Source organism: Protopterus annectens, chromosome 1.part2, assembly GCF_019279795.1.
Source record: "Protopterus annectens isolate FY-2018-M chromosome 1.part2, PAN1.0, whole genome shotgun sequence".
NCBI classification, from domain to species: domain Eukaryota; kingdom Metazoa; phylum Chordata; order Ceratodontiformes; family Protopteridae; genus Protopterus; species Protopterus annectens.
In genome coordinates, this window is record NC_056727.1 from 700867324 (window position 1) to 700883269 (window position 15946).

Sequence of the window (15946 nt, forward strand, 5' to 3'; positions counted from 1 at the left end):
TTGCTGAGTATGCCTTCCTTGTGGAAGGGCGGCGAGCTTCCATAATAATGTCCTTTACCCTCTGGGATAAGTTGTCCTGGGAAGGAGTCATGGTATTCTCCAGGCAGTTAGCTGCAATGTCTTTAGGTTGGGATGCAGGAACTTGTAATTGTTCTGCATCAGAAGAAGAGGCCATAATGGGAGAGGCCACGGTTTCGTCTATGATAAGCTCTTCAACAGTGGGTACCAATGCTGCCTTGGCTTGTCTGGAGCTATCAGAATCACTTTTGGCTGTTCTGCCCTGATCTTCAGTAAAACCTTGGACATTAATGGGATTGGTGGGAATGCATAGACTTTTCGGGCTTTCCAGCTGAATGAAAGAGAGTCCACCTTCTATGCTTGTGGATGGTATGTCCTTGTGCAAAAAATTTTCAGTTGATGATTGTGGGGAGAGGCGAACATATCTATCTTGGGCCTTCCCCATGCCTGTGTTACGAGTAAGATGATGTCTGGGTGCAGCATCCATTCGTGTGCATCCGTGGTAGTTCTGCTTAAGCTGTCTGCCAGAGTATTGTCTTTCCCTGGCACGAACTGGGCCTGTAGTTGTATATTTTGTTTCAAACAAAGATCCCATAGATTCATAGCCAGTCTGCATAGAGGGTAGGAATGCGTGCCTCCTTGCTTGTTTATGTACCACATAACTGTGGTGTTGTCTGTCCTTATTAGCAGGTGGCCTTGTTGAAGGAAAGGTTTGAAAGCCTCGATTGCATGTATCACTGCCAGTATTTCCTTTTGGTTTATGTGCATTTGCATCTGCCCTTGAGACCATAGGCCTTGGATACATTTGTCCTCCATGTGCGCTCCCCAACCTCGGTCTGAAGCGTCCGTGGTGATGATTTGGTTTGCTTTTGGTTTCAAGAAAGGCAACCCTCTGTTGGTCTGGCAGGCTAGAGCCCACCACAGGAATTCCTTCTGAAGGCAAGGTATGATTGGAATCAGAGTTTCTAAGCTGTGACTGTGATGAGTCCATACACTCCTTAGGTACCATTGTAATCTTCTCATATGCAGCCTGGCTTGTGGGATTAATATTATGCAGGATGCCATGAAGCCCAGAGCCTGCAGGATTTTCCTTGCAGTTAGTTGAGTTTGCCTTATCAGATTCTTGAAGTAATCTGGAAGTCGTTTCTGCTTTTCTTCTGTGAGAAAGGCCATTTGGGTGGTTGTATCCAGATCTGCACCCAAAAAGGTTATCCTTTGGGATGGCACAAGTCTTGATTTTTGGATGTTGACTGTGTATCCCAAGGCCTGTAGAAGCTGGATGACATAGTCCAAATCCTTTACCAATTTTGTCTTGCTGTCCGTTTGTATCAGGCAGTCGTCCAGATATGGGTAGATTTGAATCCCCTGAAGTCTGCAGTGTGCAATTACTGATGCCAGGCATTTCGTGAACACTCTGGGCACAGTAGATAAGCCAAAGGGCAATGCTGAGAATTGATAATGCTCTGATCCTGCAAGAAATCTGAGGTGTCTTCTGCAACTTTGTCGAATGGGGACATGCAGGTATGCCTCCTTGAGATCTAGAGTCACCAGCCAAGACTCCTTGCCCAGCATGGGAAGAAGTTGCTGTAGAGTCAGCATCTTGAATTTCGACACAATGAGGTAAGTGTTCAGTGCGGACAGATCGAGAATAGGCCTCCATTGTTTTTCTTTTCTTGGAACAAGGAATAGCCTTGAATAAAAACCTTGGCCTTGTTCTGAGAGAGGAACCTTTTCTATGGCTTTCATTTGTAGCAATTTGGTGATTTGCTTCAAAGCCTCCGGCCTCTGATTTGGTGGCAGGTCTGGCATTCCTTGTCTTTTTGGCAATGTGTGGAAATGGAACCTGTATCCTTTGTCTATTATTTGCAGTGTCCATGAGTCCCTTGTAATGTAATGCCAATTTTCTGAAAATAAAGAAAGCTTTCTGCCCAATGGTGCTTCTAATTGAGCCCTGGTCGGTGGAGTCAGAAGTAAGTCATTGTGTTTGTTCTGGCGTAGTAGTTGCTGTTGCTGTAGCTGCACTACCTCTCTGGTTGGGTGGCTGCCACTGACGACCTCTGTAGTGGCCTCTAGCTTGCCCCCTACCTCTGGTACGCCTGTTCCTGCCTCTCTGTGGTCTGTCTGAATCTGGAAAGGACCAATTCTTAGTAGGCCAATTTCTGCTGAATCTCGGTGGTTGTACCTGCAGAAAATCCTTGACTGTTTGCACAGATTTTGCCTTTTCTTCATACTTCTTTAAGACCTCCTGGGCTGTGGAACCAAATAATTTTTGTTTTCCATTGGAGCATCCAGGAGCTTAGCTTTAACATGGTCCGGTAGAGCTTGTTCCTTCAACCAGGCATGCCTTCGTATAACTGCCCCTGTCATTGCTGACCTACCTGAAGCTTCCAGTGCATCATAGCCACATTGCAGAAAATGGTTGCTAACCTGCTGTGAGCTATGTACCACATCCTGAAGAGATTTACGGTCAAGGGGCTCAGAGGAGGAAAGTTTCTTATACAATTCATCTAACAAATACTCTTGGTACTGAATCATATGGAATTGACAATTTAATGCCCTCATAGAAAGAGTTGCAGAAGTATATACTTTCTTTCCCCATCGCTCTAAAGCTCTAGATTCCCTTTCAGAAGGTAAAGGATTTTTAGCAGTGGCAGCTGCAACCCCTTTAGGGCCCTGTGAAATGGTTTCTGGGTCTGCAGTGTAGGCCTTGTACAGGTGAAAGTGAGAATCCGGAACCCTGTAGTACCTATCAGGTTTGGCAGGAGCTGGAGACAGAGAATCAGGGGCTGTACTAGCATCAGAGTACACATCATCAACAACATTCAAAACAGGAGGTATAGCCAAAGGCCTATGCTGAGGTAAATGTAAAAAGGTCCTTAATCTTTTTCTGGAATCAGAAAATTCCTGGCCCTGCCATTGGAAATGCTCTCTCATGGAATGCAGTGTCTCACCAAAAGAAAATTTTTCAGGAGGGGAGGCCGAAGGAATAGATTCTTCAGCATCAGAATCCTCGTAGGCCGATTAAGTCTCCTGCTGGTGCTCTAACACAGATTCATCCGTGGACTCATCTGAAGAATGGGGGTCAGAGGGCTCAACCCTGGGCCTTTTATCTGGAGGTGGAAGAGAGCCCCTGTCCGGGTGAGGTTGAGAACCTCTAATTAAGGAGATAAGGTCCTCTGCTAAGCTGAGAATTTGAGTGCTGGTAGAAGGCCTCTGAGAGGTAGACTTGGGAGGCAAGGCTTTGGCAAGTCTGGCAGCTTTAGCCCTAGAGAAGGCCTTAATGGACATGGATGCAGGGGGTCTGGCTGCACCACGTGCAGGGGTGGATTTGTCTAAAGAAATGGTGTCGGACATGTCCTGGACACCGGTTTCCATAGGTAGTTCAATAACCGACTCGGCCGGCGCCTCCGAGGCAGAGGAGGTCGGTTGTAAGGTTTCGGTAACAGGAAGCACCGAGGACTCTGTTTCAGCTGAAACCGAGACACTCGCGGTAGGCCTGACCGAGGTTTCAGCCGAAACCGCAGGCCGCGAGGGTCGGTCCTTGTCCTTCCGTTTTTTAACTATATGTGAAGTCGGAGTCTCCGACGGCATTATATAAGCAAAGTTAGTCCCAAAATATTCCTCTGCAAACTCCGACCGACGCCTAAGCGTTCGTCGGTTGAAGGAAGCACAGGCAGAGCAGGCTGAGACGTCGTGGTCTGGGCCTAAGCAAGGTAGACAGTAAGAGTGGAAATCCTTATGAGGTATTTGTTTCCTACAAGTTAAACAATTATTTACTTTATCTGACATCGGCTGAAGCAAGAAAGAGTCCCCAACGGGGTACTTAGCTTTTTCAAAGTCTTCGGTAGCTGAATCAAAGGAGCTGGCCGACCGGCACTTGCGAACTGCTTCTGCTTCGAGCACCGCGCGGCAAGAAAGACTGAGGAAAATGGCATCGGCTGATGCTTTTATACCCCAGACGTTCTGACGTCGGAGCAAGTGCGACATCAGCCGAGGCCAGACCCAGACTTTGGAATCCGGCCGACCGAAGGGCTGCCTGAGGCAGGACAACCCATATGTTATGACTGCAGATGCATCCTTGAAGGACATCAGAGAATCTTACAGTAAATATCCAAAAACTACTTAATGAAGAGCTTCAGAAATTGTATCTGAAGGCTGCAGTAACAAGTGAGATCAGAGGAGAATTAGGGAAGGCACTGGATTATGGGAGAAGTGGTTGAGCTCTGGAGCTTTAGAGTTTAGGATGTCAGCCTTGGATCTGACAATCCATTGGTTGGGATGGACAGAAGAAATATCAAATCTAAGGTTGCTATCAAGGGCTTACAGACAGTTAATAAGTGGTATTACAGGAGTGGAGCAGGTACTAAGACAAGGGTGGAATAGGATGTTGGGGAGAAAAATAACTAGGAACAGTGGAGAGAAAATTTGTTTAACCCCAAGGTATGTTGCAGAGATGAGAAAAATTAGGATATATGCCTGGCAACGCTCACACAAATACTTTGTGTATTGCAGAGATTACATAGAATGTTCTCAGAAGCACACAATAAATGTTGGAGATGTAATACAGATACAGTGCAGCAATGGGAACATATTTTGGGAATGTAGGGAAATGGACAGGTTCAAATAGGATATACAACAAGCACTGCATAAATAAACTGAAGAGAAGACTAAGGTTGTACAAGATTTAATTTTCCCGAGTGGGGAACCCAAACTCAGACTGCTGACAGTACTAAAACATTAACAATGCTCATTACTCTAGTTGCTAACAAAGTTACTACATGTAAATGAAAGGAGGATACACCAGAATGGAAAGGAGTGCTAGACAAAATGGAGAAAATGAAGGTATTGGAATGATCACAATCAAACACCAGTGTAGGTTACCCACTGATTCTAAAATGGCTTTGCTGGCTTAAAGGAACAGATGATTTAGAAAAAAAAAATACATGAGAGAGTAAAGAGGGTTAATACAATAAACAGGAGGCACTGCCTCCTTGACCAAAATGGCTACCGGAGATGAAAATGTTTAGGTCAACAAAATGTGAAATAACAGATGACTAGATAGCAGGTCTGTAAGGAGAGAGAGACAGAAGGATGGCTCATACAAATGGGGGATAGTAGGGAAGAATGGAAAATAAAGTAGGCATGCAATCAGTGGGAAGAACTAGCTGCAACTCTGTAAATTGGGGAGAGGTAAAGCTGACTAGGGATATTTAACAGAAAAGTTATTACTTCAAACATTAACCATTTAAGGCATGGAGGAGAAGTCAAGAATAAGATAACATCCTGTAAGGAGAAGTATGGGCACTTACTGTAAAGTAAAATAGTATAGTTCTAGCACATCCTTAAGTTATAAGCAAGGAATTACTGTTGGTAACTATGGAATACTCTGGTAAACTGTAAACACCAACTTGGACATGGGCTGAGTGTAACAGCTACTAAGTCTTAACAGAATATGGTAGTTTAATAGAAAACAGTCCAATTACTGGTGCAGAAAGAAAGGTTGTGCAAGTCCTACTTACCAGTAATGGTAGATGTTTGAATTTCAAATAGCAAAATGGCAAATAGGTTTTGCACAGACTCACACTGTCAGCTTTCCAGAGCTCAGAAGCCACTCTTCCGACTCTCTGTGATACGGGAAGGATAAGGATCTGGGAGCACCTGAAGAATGGTCCTCACAAAGCCTGCTCTGGAACTTGAGAAAAAATCCAGTTAGTGTTTGAAAAGATATGAACAAAGGGCTAAATTGCTGCTTACAAAATGCTTTGAGTCCATTCTTTTTGACTGGGCCACCAAAGACGATAAGGCCCTGGTGGAATGTGCCTTAAACTTGCCTAGAACAGCTCTATCATGGTAGGAGTAACAAAAAACAACAGCAGAAGACAACTAATGAGCAATAATTTGCTAAGAGGCAGGCTGACCCTTTTTAGCCACAGAATAAGAAATAAACAGCTGTTAAACTTTCCTAAAGAGCTTAGTTCTGTCAAGGTAATACCCGAGCTACCTGTACACATCCAAGCTACAAGAATCTTCTCTCTCATTTACAGGTTCTGGAAAGAAAATTGGGAGACTGAAGGCTTGATTTAGCATACATTGAGAAAACTTTTGGCATGAAAAAAGAAGTTATTGACTCACCATAACATTCCATCTGAGTAGTTCTTCATTTGTCTTCAACCTGTGGGTTCCTGGATCCGTATCAGATCCGACTTGGCCGCATATCCAGCATCTGATCCAAGCTGAACGCTCCTCCCCTTACCCATAATGCTCATGTCTCCTTCCTCCCTTCAGATTGAGTTCCAATCCAGTACCATCACCCGACAAAACAGGGACTTGTCCATACCAGAAACCAACAATAAGGATAAAAGGCACCCTACAGAGGTGACCTCCATTATACTTAGGAGGCACCAGCAGTTTACACAAAGCCACGGAAAGGAGGGAGGGATGGTTGAAGAAAATTAAGTACAACTACTCACATGGAAAGTTATGGTGAGTACATAGGTAGGTACTAGGGTATGGGGCCAAAGGTCTAAGTAAGCCTGGTCAACAAGGTTCCCTGGCTTTTGCCATCCAAGAAAGTTATTTTCCTGTGCCCCTGTCAAGCAGAGCCAGAGAAGTGATCCCCGGGTGAATTTCCTATTTCCCATCCACTCAAGATTTTTCTTGAAGAGTGCTAATGAGGAGCTTTGCGTGATACAGATGGGTAGCTTGTTCCAAGGTATGGGAAGTCTCTGGGACAGGAATCTATCCCTCCAGCATGTTCTGTTTAATGTGGTGACCAGGTTAAGGTCACTAGAGCGTGTAGCTCGGAGTGATTGGGATTTTCTTTAGGTGGAGCATGTCCAACAGCTCTGGGTTTGACATAACTTTGTGCGTTAGGCAGAGATCGCCTCAGAGTAGGCGATATGCTACGAAGTAAAGCTGGAGTTTTTTTGAGACGGTCAGCGTAGGGCATTAGTTTGAGGCCGGTAATCCTCTTTGTGAGGTACTTCTGTGGCCTTTCCAGCTGTTGTAGATGTCTTGTGAGGTACACTCCAAAAGGGGCACTGTACTCTATAATGGATCTAATGAGTGATGAGTAGAGGAGAACGACGACCTCTTTTTTCCTGGATGAGAACCCTTTTGTGATGGTGTGTGCCACGTAGAAGGATTTCCTGACCACTGTGGCGATGTGAACATCAAAGGAGAGACACCTGGGTCCCAAGGTCTCATCACACTTTCGTTAAGTAGACTGCAGCCTATGTGATAGTTCATGGGTGCACTCATTTTACCTAAGGGGATGACAATGCATTTTTTGCAAATGAGCTTGAGGCCATGGCTCCGACACCAGGCATCTGTCTCGGTGAGGCCCTTCTGTAGGATGTCCACATCATTTGGGGACTCTACTATGGCTCCTAGTTTGCGGTTATCTGCAAACTTAGTTTGCCAGAGACCTTCTTTGTTAGCCTGTACATCAGAGAAGTAGATACCACACAGGAGATGACCCAGGACTTAACCCTGTGGTACTTCACTTGTCACTCGTTTGAAGTCGGATTTGGAGTCTGCAACTTTTACAGTGTGGGTTCCCATCAGTGAGACAGTTGGCAATCAATCTTGTGAGATGACCCAGGACTTAACCCTGTGGTACTTCACTTGTCACTCGTTTGAAGTCGGATTTGGAGTCTGCAACTTTTACAGTGTGGGTTCCCATCAGTGAGACAGTTGGCAATCAATCTTGTGACGTAGGGATTTATACCTAGTTTAGTGAGTTTATGTATAATACCAGAATGGGGGATGGTGTCGAAAGCCTTGGCGAGGTCAAGATAAGCTGTGTGAACCACCTTATCCTCATCTACGGCTTTGGTGACTGCTTCAAAGAAATCAATCAGGTTCAGGAGACATGATCTGCATTTCACAAACCGGAACTGGGTGGGCTCCAGAGTTTGGAGGTTACTAATGTCTTTGTTTATGAGTTCCATGACAATACATTCCATGGCCTTGCAGACCAGGCTCATTAGGCTGATCGGGCAACAGTTCCCGGTGTATGTGGTGGCTCCCCCTTTGTGGAGTGGGATAACTGTTGCTGTGCACCATTCAGTGGGCACAAAGACTAACGTGAGGCTATGATTGAACATGGTACTTAGGTGGGGGAGCTAGTTCGTTCTGAAGTTCATGTAAAAACAGCCTGGGATGCTGCCCGGTCCCATGGATGCTGTGTTCTTGGCTTTGGAGCGAGTGCAGTTTTTACCTGCGTAGATGTGATTACAGGGGCTCTTTTTCCAGTACAGCTATGGGCCCTTTAGGGGGTGAGAGGAGTGTAAAGTTAGCACTGAACCTATCTGCCAGGATGTTGGTAATATCAGCTGGTACTGTAATTTTCATGCCATTGTGCTGTAACTTAGAGCAGATCTGGGTGTTGCCACTGAGATTGCTGACATAGCTATACAATGCTTTGTGGATGTCCTTAGAATCAGTGGTGATTTTGTTTTTGTAACTAGCTTTGGAGGATTTTATGAGAGATCTCAGCTTCTTACTGAGGCTGCCCAGGGAGCTCCTCCAATTGTGGGATTTTACTCTCTTTTGCAAAAGTTTCTTCCTTCTGTTGTAGAGTGTTTATGGCAGGGGACCACCAGATTGGCTTCCTTTTTTTGTAGGATATCATTTTGGTTCTGTTAGGGATAGCATGATCCACGCACTTGTGTAAGTGCTTATAGAGTGCATTTGTGAAGGATTCAGCAGTCATAACTGTATTGTCCATCTGCATGGGTGTCATGAAGTTCACCACATCTGTCTTAAGAAGCATGAAGTAGGCTTTGGAGAAATTATGGCTTCCTTAATGGGGGGGGTGGAGGCAGGATGTGGATATCTAGGGTGATTTGCTTAAGGTCGGATCTGACCAACAAGGAGTTGATCTCAGGTGTGGAACACTGATTACTCATGTTGGTAATGACTAGGTCTAGGTTATAGTCGCCCCTGGAGGAGGTGTGGATAGGGTGATCCAGGGCACTGGAATTTATGAATTCCAGAAAGTGCTGAGCGAAGGAGTTGGTACATGAGTAGTTTTCCCGGTTAATGGTCGGATAGTTGAAATCATCCATTATTAGGGTGTTTGGTTGAACCCTAATATTTTCCAGTATATCAAGAAAAGAGTGGGAATCCTGGAGCATGGTGAGGGATCTGTAGCAAGCTAGAATTTGGCTGCAGTTTTACCCAGAGTTAGTTGCACTTGGATAATCTCAGATGCTTTATGCTGAACAACTAGCCTGGAGGTGTGAATATCCTTAATGAATATGGACACACCTCCATCTTTAGTGTTCCAGTCCATGCTACATGGCCAAAAGGTGTGGTATGAATTATAGCCTGGTAATGCAGGGGTGCTCTCCGGAGCCTTGAACCAGGTCTCAGTCACTGCACAGATATCAATGTTCTCCATTTTAAGGAGTACCTCAAGTGAGTGCATTTTGAGGTTTGGACTTCTAGCACTGAGTAGCATTACCCTTGGTTTTTGCTTGACTGTACCCGTTAACAGTGGTGAATTTGTCTGAACCTCGGCTAAAAAAGGCACTACAGGAGCGGCAAGATCTTTAGCCAGTATCCAGAATCCCAGGGGTGACAGGTGCAGGCCATCTCTGGCAAAGCATCGTGGTCTTTCGACCATGTCATCCCAGGCAGACAGATAATGGATACCCTTAGAATGACACCAGAAGCTTAGCTAATTGTTGAAGTCAATCATTTTGTCCTTGTACTGTGGTATCGTTCTGGGCAATGACAGGATGCTACTCAGGGCTAGGGTCATACCTGCTTGGACTACAAGATTGGAGAGCTCTTCCATACCTCTTTTCATGTAGTCCAGAGAGGTACTTCTCAGGTCGTTCATACCAACATGGACAATGACAGAGTCATATTTGCACTTGTTGTGGAGTGACCTGAGTGCGTGGGTTATATGGCGGATTCTGGCACCCGACAGGCAGCTGACAGTAACCTTCTCCTTGTTTAGCCTGGCGAGTAGGACATCAGTGTGCCTGACTATAGAGTCACCTATGACTGTGTGTTGCGTACGTTTTGCCTTATGGGCTGTGGTTGAGTGGCACACAGTTTGTGGGCTGTGTGACATTTGGGTCGCGCTGGGGGGTGGAGATTGCTTGCATTTCTGCTTTGGAGGTCTCTGTTGCTTGGGCAAGTTATTGTGAGTGTCCGCGAATGTTTTTGTGTTTCTATGTGTGGTTTTTGGCACCGTAGGTTTAGTGGGACTATGTGAGGAGTGTGGTGTGTGGTGCAAGTGTTTACTTCCTCCTCTTGACTGTCAAGTGCAGTCTTGGATGGAGAGAGCTTTGTCTCCAGTTTGGCTGGATAAGTGCATTTCTCACAGGTTGTGGTATTGAGTGGTAGGAGGAGAGGGTTGTCTGTGTACATGAGGCAATTGCTACATTGCCCCAAGATGCCCAAATTCATCGGGTAGACAGGAGAAAACACCGGGAGCTGACCACTGGACATACCTGAATAGGTACTAAAAAACTATTTTACACTAGACAAGTGAGAAAAAGTAAGTAATAAAACCGTTTTCCTCTAGGCAAGTGAGAAAGGATGAGTGCTGTAGTAATTTGTAGCTTATTTAGTACTTACAATAAGTTCTGAACAAGTGCTGAGCTCGAAGAAGAAGATTCAAGTGCTAAAACTAAGAAACTGGCTAGTTCTAAGGGAAAAACGGAAGAGCAAACTAAGGCGCCAGGAATAGTTTAACCCTAGCTAAGCAGCGATGCGCAAACCCGGGTTTTTAACTCAAAGTTGAAAGGGATAGAAATCAGCCCAAACGGCCAATAAGGTTCCATTTCAGAGCAGGAAACCACTCCTCTTGCGACAGATAGGCTGCTCAATGCTTACCACTCTCACTTCTTTATCTGAAGTAGTTGACTTCATTTGGTCTTCAACCTGTGAGACATAGTCCCCAGCTACCAGACACCTGGGAGGCCCTCATGGAAGGATATTCCAGAGCACGGCGGAGCCAAAGGATGCCATGTTCCTGGATACAATGTCCAATTTATAATGAGAGATGAAGGTATGGGATGAGGACCCAGTAGCCACAGAACAAATATCATCTAATGAAACTCTGGACCAAAAAGCTGCTGTTGAGGCCATAGACCTGGTGAAATGTGCTTTCACTGACTTGGCGAGGAAATCCTCCTGGCTGAATATGCCCGAATGACACACTGAGAAATCCAATGGGCGATGGTAACTTTAGAGACTTGTTTAACTAAAAAAAGCTTGGAGTAAGAAATGAAAAGTTGGTCAGATTTACGAAAGGTTTTTGTCCTCTGCAAGCAGAAACAAAACGGTCTGTGCACGTCTAGTAAATGCAATTTGTATTCCCCCTGGTTTGGAAAATTTGGAAAGCAGACTGGTAAGTTGACTACCTGATTAATGTTGGCCTCTGAAGCTACTTTAGGTGGAAAGGATGGATTAGTATGGAAAGACACCCCCGTCCTTATGAAAAATCATATAAGAGGCTTTGAGCGATAGAGCCTGAAGTTCCGAAACACTCCTAGTGGAAGTAATGGCAACCAAAAACGCAGTCTTCCAGGAGAGAAACTGCATATCCACTGAAGCTGCAGGTGCAAAGGGAGGCGAGACTAAGGCTTGAAGTACTAGGGTAAGACCCCACGGTGGAGTAGGGTCCCTTACTGAGGGTCGAAGAAGAAAGGTACCTTTGAGAAATGCCTTACAAAGCTTTGAAGATGCTAAGAAAGAAATATTATTCCACAGATGATAATTAGAAATTGCCGCAAGTTGAACTTTGACAGAAGAAAAACTGGAACCTTGATGAAAAATTCCCGATAAAAATTTCAACACCGCAGAAACTGGAGCAGTGAAAAGATCTAATGTACGCTGAGAGACCCAGACAGAAAAATGTTTCCATTTGCTGGAGTACACTTTTCTGGTGGAATACTTGTGAGCTACCACTAGAATTCTTTTGACAAGAGAGGATAATCTGGGAGTCCTGGTTATCAGGGACTGGAGCAGCCAAGCAGTGAGCTTTAGACTGTCCAGGTCTGGATGGGGAATCCCTGAGGGATGAGATATGAGATCCAATGTCCATGGTGGAGCCACCAAATGAGACCTCAGAGAGGGAAAGCAGACCTGGCGAGGCCAGAATGGGCCAATGAGGATAACTAAGCTCCCAGCCTGCGAGCTTTCTGAAGAAGTTTTGATATTAAGGGAAAAGGAGGATAAGCATCAGAAGACCAGGGGCCAAGCATGAATCAGAGTCTGTCTGAAGGCTTCCCCCTTCGCGTGGGAAGGAGAGGCGAATAGGTCAAAGCAAGGCTGACTCCACTTGTGAAAGATCTGTTCTGCTACTGAAGGTTTCAGAGACCACTTTTGAGGCATCAGAATAAATCTGCTGAGCCTGTCTGCTAGAATGTTAGGCCTCCCTGGAATGTGCGTTGCCACCAAAAAATGACTGGTGGAGATCGCCCATTCCCATACTCTCATGGCCTCGCAACATAGGGGATATGATCTGGTCCCCCCTTGTTTGCTGATGTACCAGACAACCGACATATTGCCTGTTTGGATAGCAACTGTTCCTGATGGGAGATGGGCATGGAGAGTTTACAATGCTACAAACACTGCCTTCATCTCCAGGATGTTGATATGCATGGGCATGAAGAGTTTACAATGCTACAAACACTGCCTTCATCTCCAGGATGTTGATATGCAAATTGGTGTCGTAGGGGGACCATGTGCCTTGGACTGTCCTTTCTGAGCAGTGCCCCACCCCCACCCCAGCTGGGAGGCATCTGTAGTCACCGTGCCCATGGGTAATGGTGGGAGAAAGGGACATCCCTGAATCAGATCAGAGGAATGAATCCACCACTGAAAGTAATCCCTGCACACTCGAGATTCAGACAGGATGCATCAATGGAAGAACAGGGATCATTGTTCTGAAAGAGTCCACTGAAGGATCTGCATGTGAAGATGCACCAAGGGCAAGAGATTGATTGTAGCCGCCATGGACCCCAACGCCCTTAATACAATTTCTGCTGTCGGTGACTGCGTTTGTAGAATGCACAGGACATGTAGTTTCAGACTGCGTATTCTGTCTGGAGTAAGAAAATCACACCCCAGTGAAGTCTAAATTTAGGAGAGGGGTCAGAGACTTTGTTGAGATTGATGTAATGCCCAACCTCTGGGCTAGAAGAAAAAAAGAATCTCTCGCTTGACAAAGTTGATGGATGGGGCAGCGAGGAGCCAATTGTCCAGGTAGAGAAATATCTGAATGCCCTGGAGTCTCAGGTGAGCCATTACTACTGACATCACTTTGGTAAATATCCTGGGGGCTGTGCTGAGACCAAAGGGGAGCTCCCTGATCCGATGATTGGCTCCTAGCCGGAAGTGGAGAAACCTCCCAGAGCGTCTGTCCATCTTGATATGATAGAACACATCCTGGAGACTGACTGAACACATTCTATCATTCTCCTGCAGGAAAGGCAGGATAGACTGAAGACTGACCATCCAGAATTTTGCCTTGGCCACAGACAGGTTCAAGGTGGATAGATCCAAAATGTGTTTGAGGTCCCCCATTTTCTTTGGGGCCAAAAAGAACCTGGAATAAATACCTGATCCAGAGTAGTCTAGGGGGACAGGTTATATGAATTGCTTTCTTAGCAGCTTTGTGATTTCCAGTGCTACATTCTCCTTGTGCATGGGTGAAACGTCCAGGTGGTGTTTGGGTAGGGGAGGTGGCTCGAAAAAGGGGATTGAATAACCTTTGGATATAATTCATAACACCCAACAATCTCTTGTGATGGACTCCCCACTCCATTAGGTGCAACCAAAGATGACTCCGACTGCCGCCAGAGTCGAGCAGTTGGGATACCCTTCAGGGTTGCGGAGTGGGTCTATCCAAGAAAGGTTCTCGACACCCGTAGTTTCTTGGACCCCCCTCTACCTCTAAGGTGAAGTCTATTGAATTCCCCCTCTGCCCTGGGGGGGAAGGTGAGTCCTCTGTGCCTCGGGGAAAATTCTGAGATTTCCAGAACCACATCTACTTAGTCCCTCACTGATTCTTAGAGAAGTATCGTTGAGGGTCCAAGAAGCGGATCCTGACGGCAGAGTCTTCTTGTCTTTTTCACTCTGAACTAGAGTCTCACGTACTAACTTCCCAAACAGGGAATTACTGTTGTGTGGGGCGTTGGTAAATGATGTCTTGAAAGGTTCTGAAAACTGACAGAGCCAGAGCCAACCAGCTGCCCTAGCAGGTCCTTTGATTGCATGGGAGAGGAGGCGCATAGAGGTGTTCACAACTGATTTTAGAGTGGCCATATGAGCGGAGAAAATCTTGTCCACCGCTGACATGGACTCCAGGGTCGACTCAGCAATCTCCTTAACTAGGTCTCACTGCAGCCGAATCACATGTGCCATGTAATTCAGCTCTCAAACTGAGAAGGTTGCTGAAGCCTACACTCGCTTCCCAAAACAGTCCATCACCCTTGACTCTCGGTCAGGAGGATGGACTGTAGAGATCTCCTGAGTGAGCTCATTCCTAATGGCTGCTGCCACCAAGGCATCAAAAGGGGATCCCTTGTTCCAATATAATCTATCTGGGGGGGGGGGGTCAAAACCTTATCCGGACATTTGGGAATGGGCTCCACTGCGTCCAGTTCTTTCCATGCCCAAGTTGTAATGAGACCCACTAAAGGCTCTGCGGAAGGGGACACCCAGTAAGTAGAGTGTCCTGCGCCAAATGCCTCTAGGAACACTGATTCATCTGAGGTAGGTGTTTGGGCAGACCACCTCCCTCACTGGCGAAGGAGCTCCATGACGTCTCTGAAGGACACATCCTCAGGGAATGACCGAGAGGAACCTTCCCCTTCCTCCAAATCAATGTCTTCAGTGAGAGACTCCGGTGGGGAGTCCAAGTGCCTCCTTTTGCATGTAAGATTGCAAGGGATCTCAGTGGTGATCTCTGGGGAGGACTTTCCAACGTCTTGCTGCTCTCAAGTGGAATCTTCCTGAGGCAAAGTGGTAGCATGCTGTCCCAGAGATGGCAGGATGGCCGGAACCGCACCAGAAGCGGAGGGAGAAGTCCAAAGACCAGATGGTCAAGAGTCTTGAGGAAATCGAGAGAACCCTCTCTACCACACTGAAAGCCGAAAGGGAAAGGACATCATGAGAAAGGGCAATAGGAGCCGTCACCCTCTGATCCAACGGGGGAGTCAGAGCCAAACCACCAGGCGCAGAGATACCAAGAGGAAGGCTGTGCTCCGGACACACTCTGGAGCAGACTCCAACCTCTCGGATCAGATGCCGAAGCTACAGCTCCTATAGGTTGTTGGATCCGAGCCAGTCGGATCAGACCTGCTCAAGGACATAGCTGGCGTCGAGGTACAAGGTACCTTCGGCGCCGGCCCCTCAACAAAGAGAGTCCTTGGATCCAAGGGCTCCGAAATCGAAGGTCGGATCAGAGAAAGAGTAACTGGGGTGAAAAAGGGCTGCATGCTCCCCGCTTCTGAGGGAGAGGGAGCAGGCAAGACACCCATCTGTATTTGGGTGCGATGAACTTCTGCATCATCCTATCCATCTCTGCTTCACTAAGGCTGTGGGTAGAGCGGGAGGAAAAAAGAAACCGACATCAGCCTGGGGGGGCGGTGGGGAGAAGCCTGAGCCAGTGACCAGATCCGTGGCTCCTCCAGCTCTGAGGAAAACTGGGGAGAACACAGCTGGGGAGACTCTGGTCTCGAAGCCAACCTAACTTTAGGTGGCGGGCCGGCCGAAGCAGAGCAATCTGGGGATCGTTTCCTTGGCCTATCCTTTCTAGAAGTTTTGTCCCCATCCCTGGGTCTCTTGGCGGGAGTTTGAGTCCCAGATGCCAGGGAGGAGGCAGGGGAAGAAACCAGGAGCACAGGGACTTGAGTCCCTGAAGAAGGCCCTTAAGAATTAGTTTGTCCCTCCTGTCCTT

At 46.5% G+C, this 15946-nt stretch overlaps 1 protein-coding gene across 1 annotated transcript in view; it reads right to left on the minus strand.

Moving 5' to 3' along the window:
* Positions 1-15946, minus strand: part of LOC122792405 — a 2471936-nt gene that overhangs the window by 1442085 nt on the left and 1013905 nt on the right. The gene's annotated exons all lie outside the window — the stretch shown is intronic.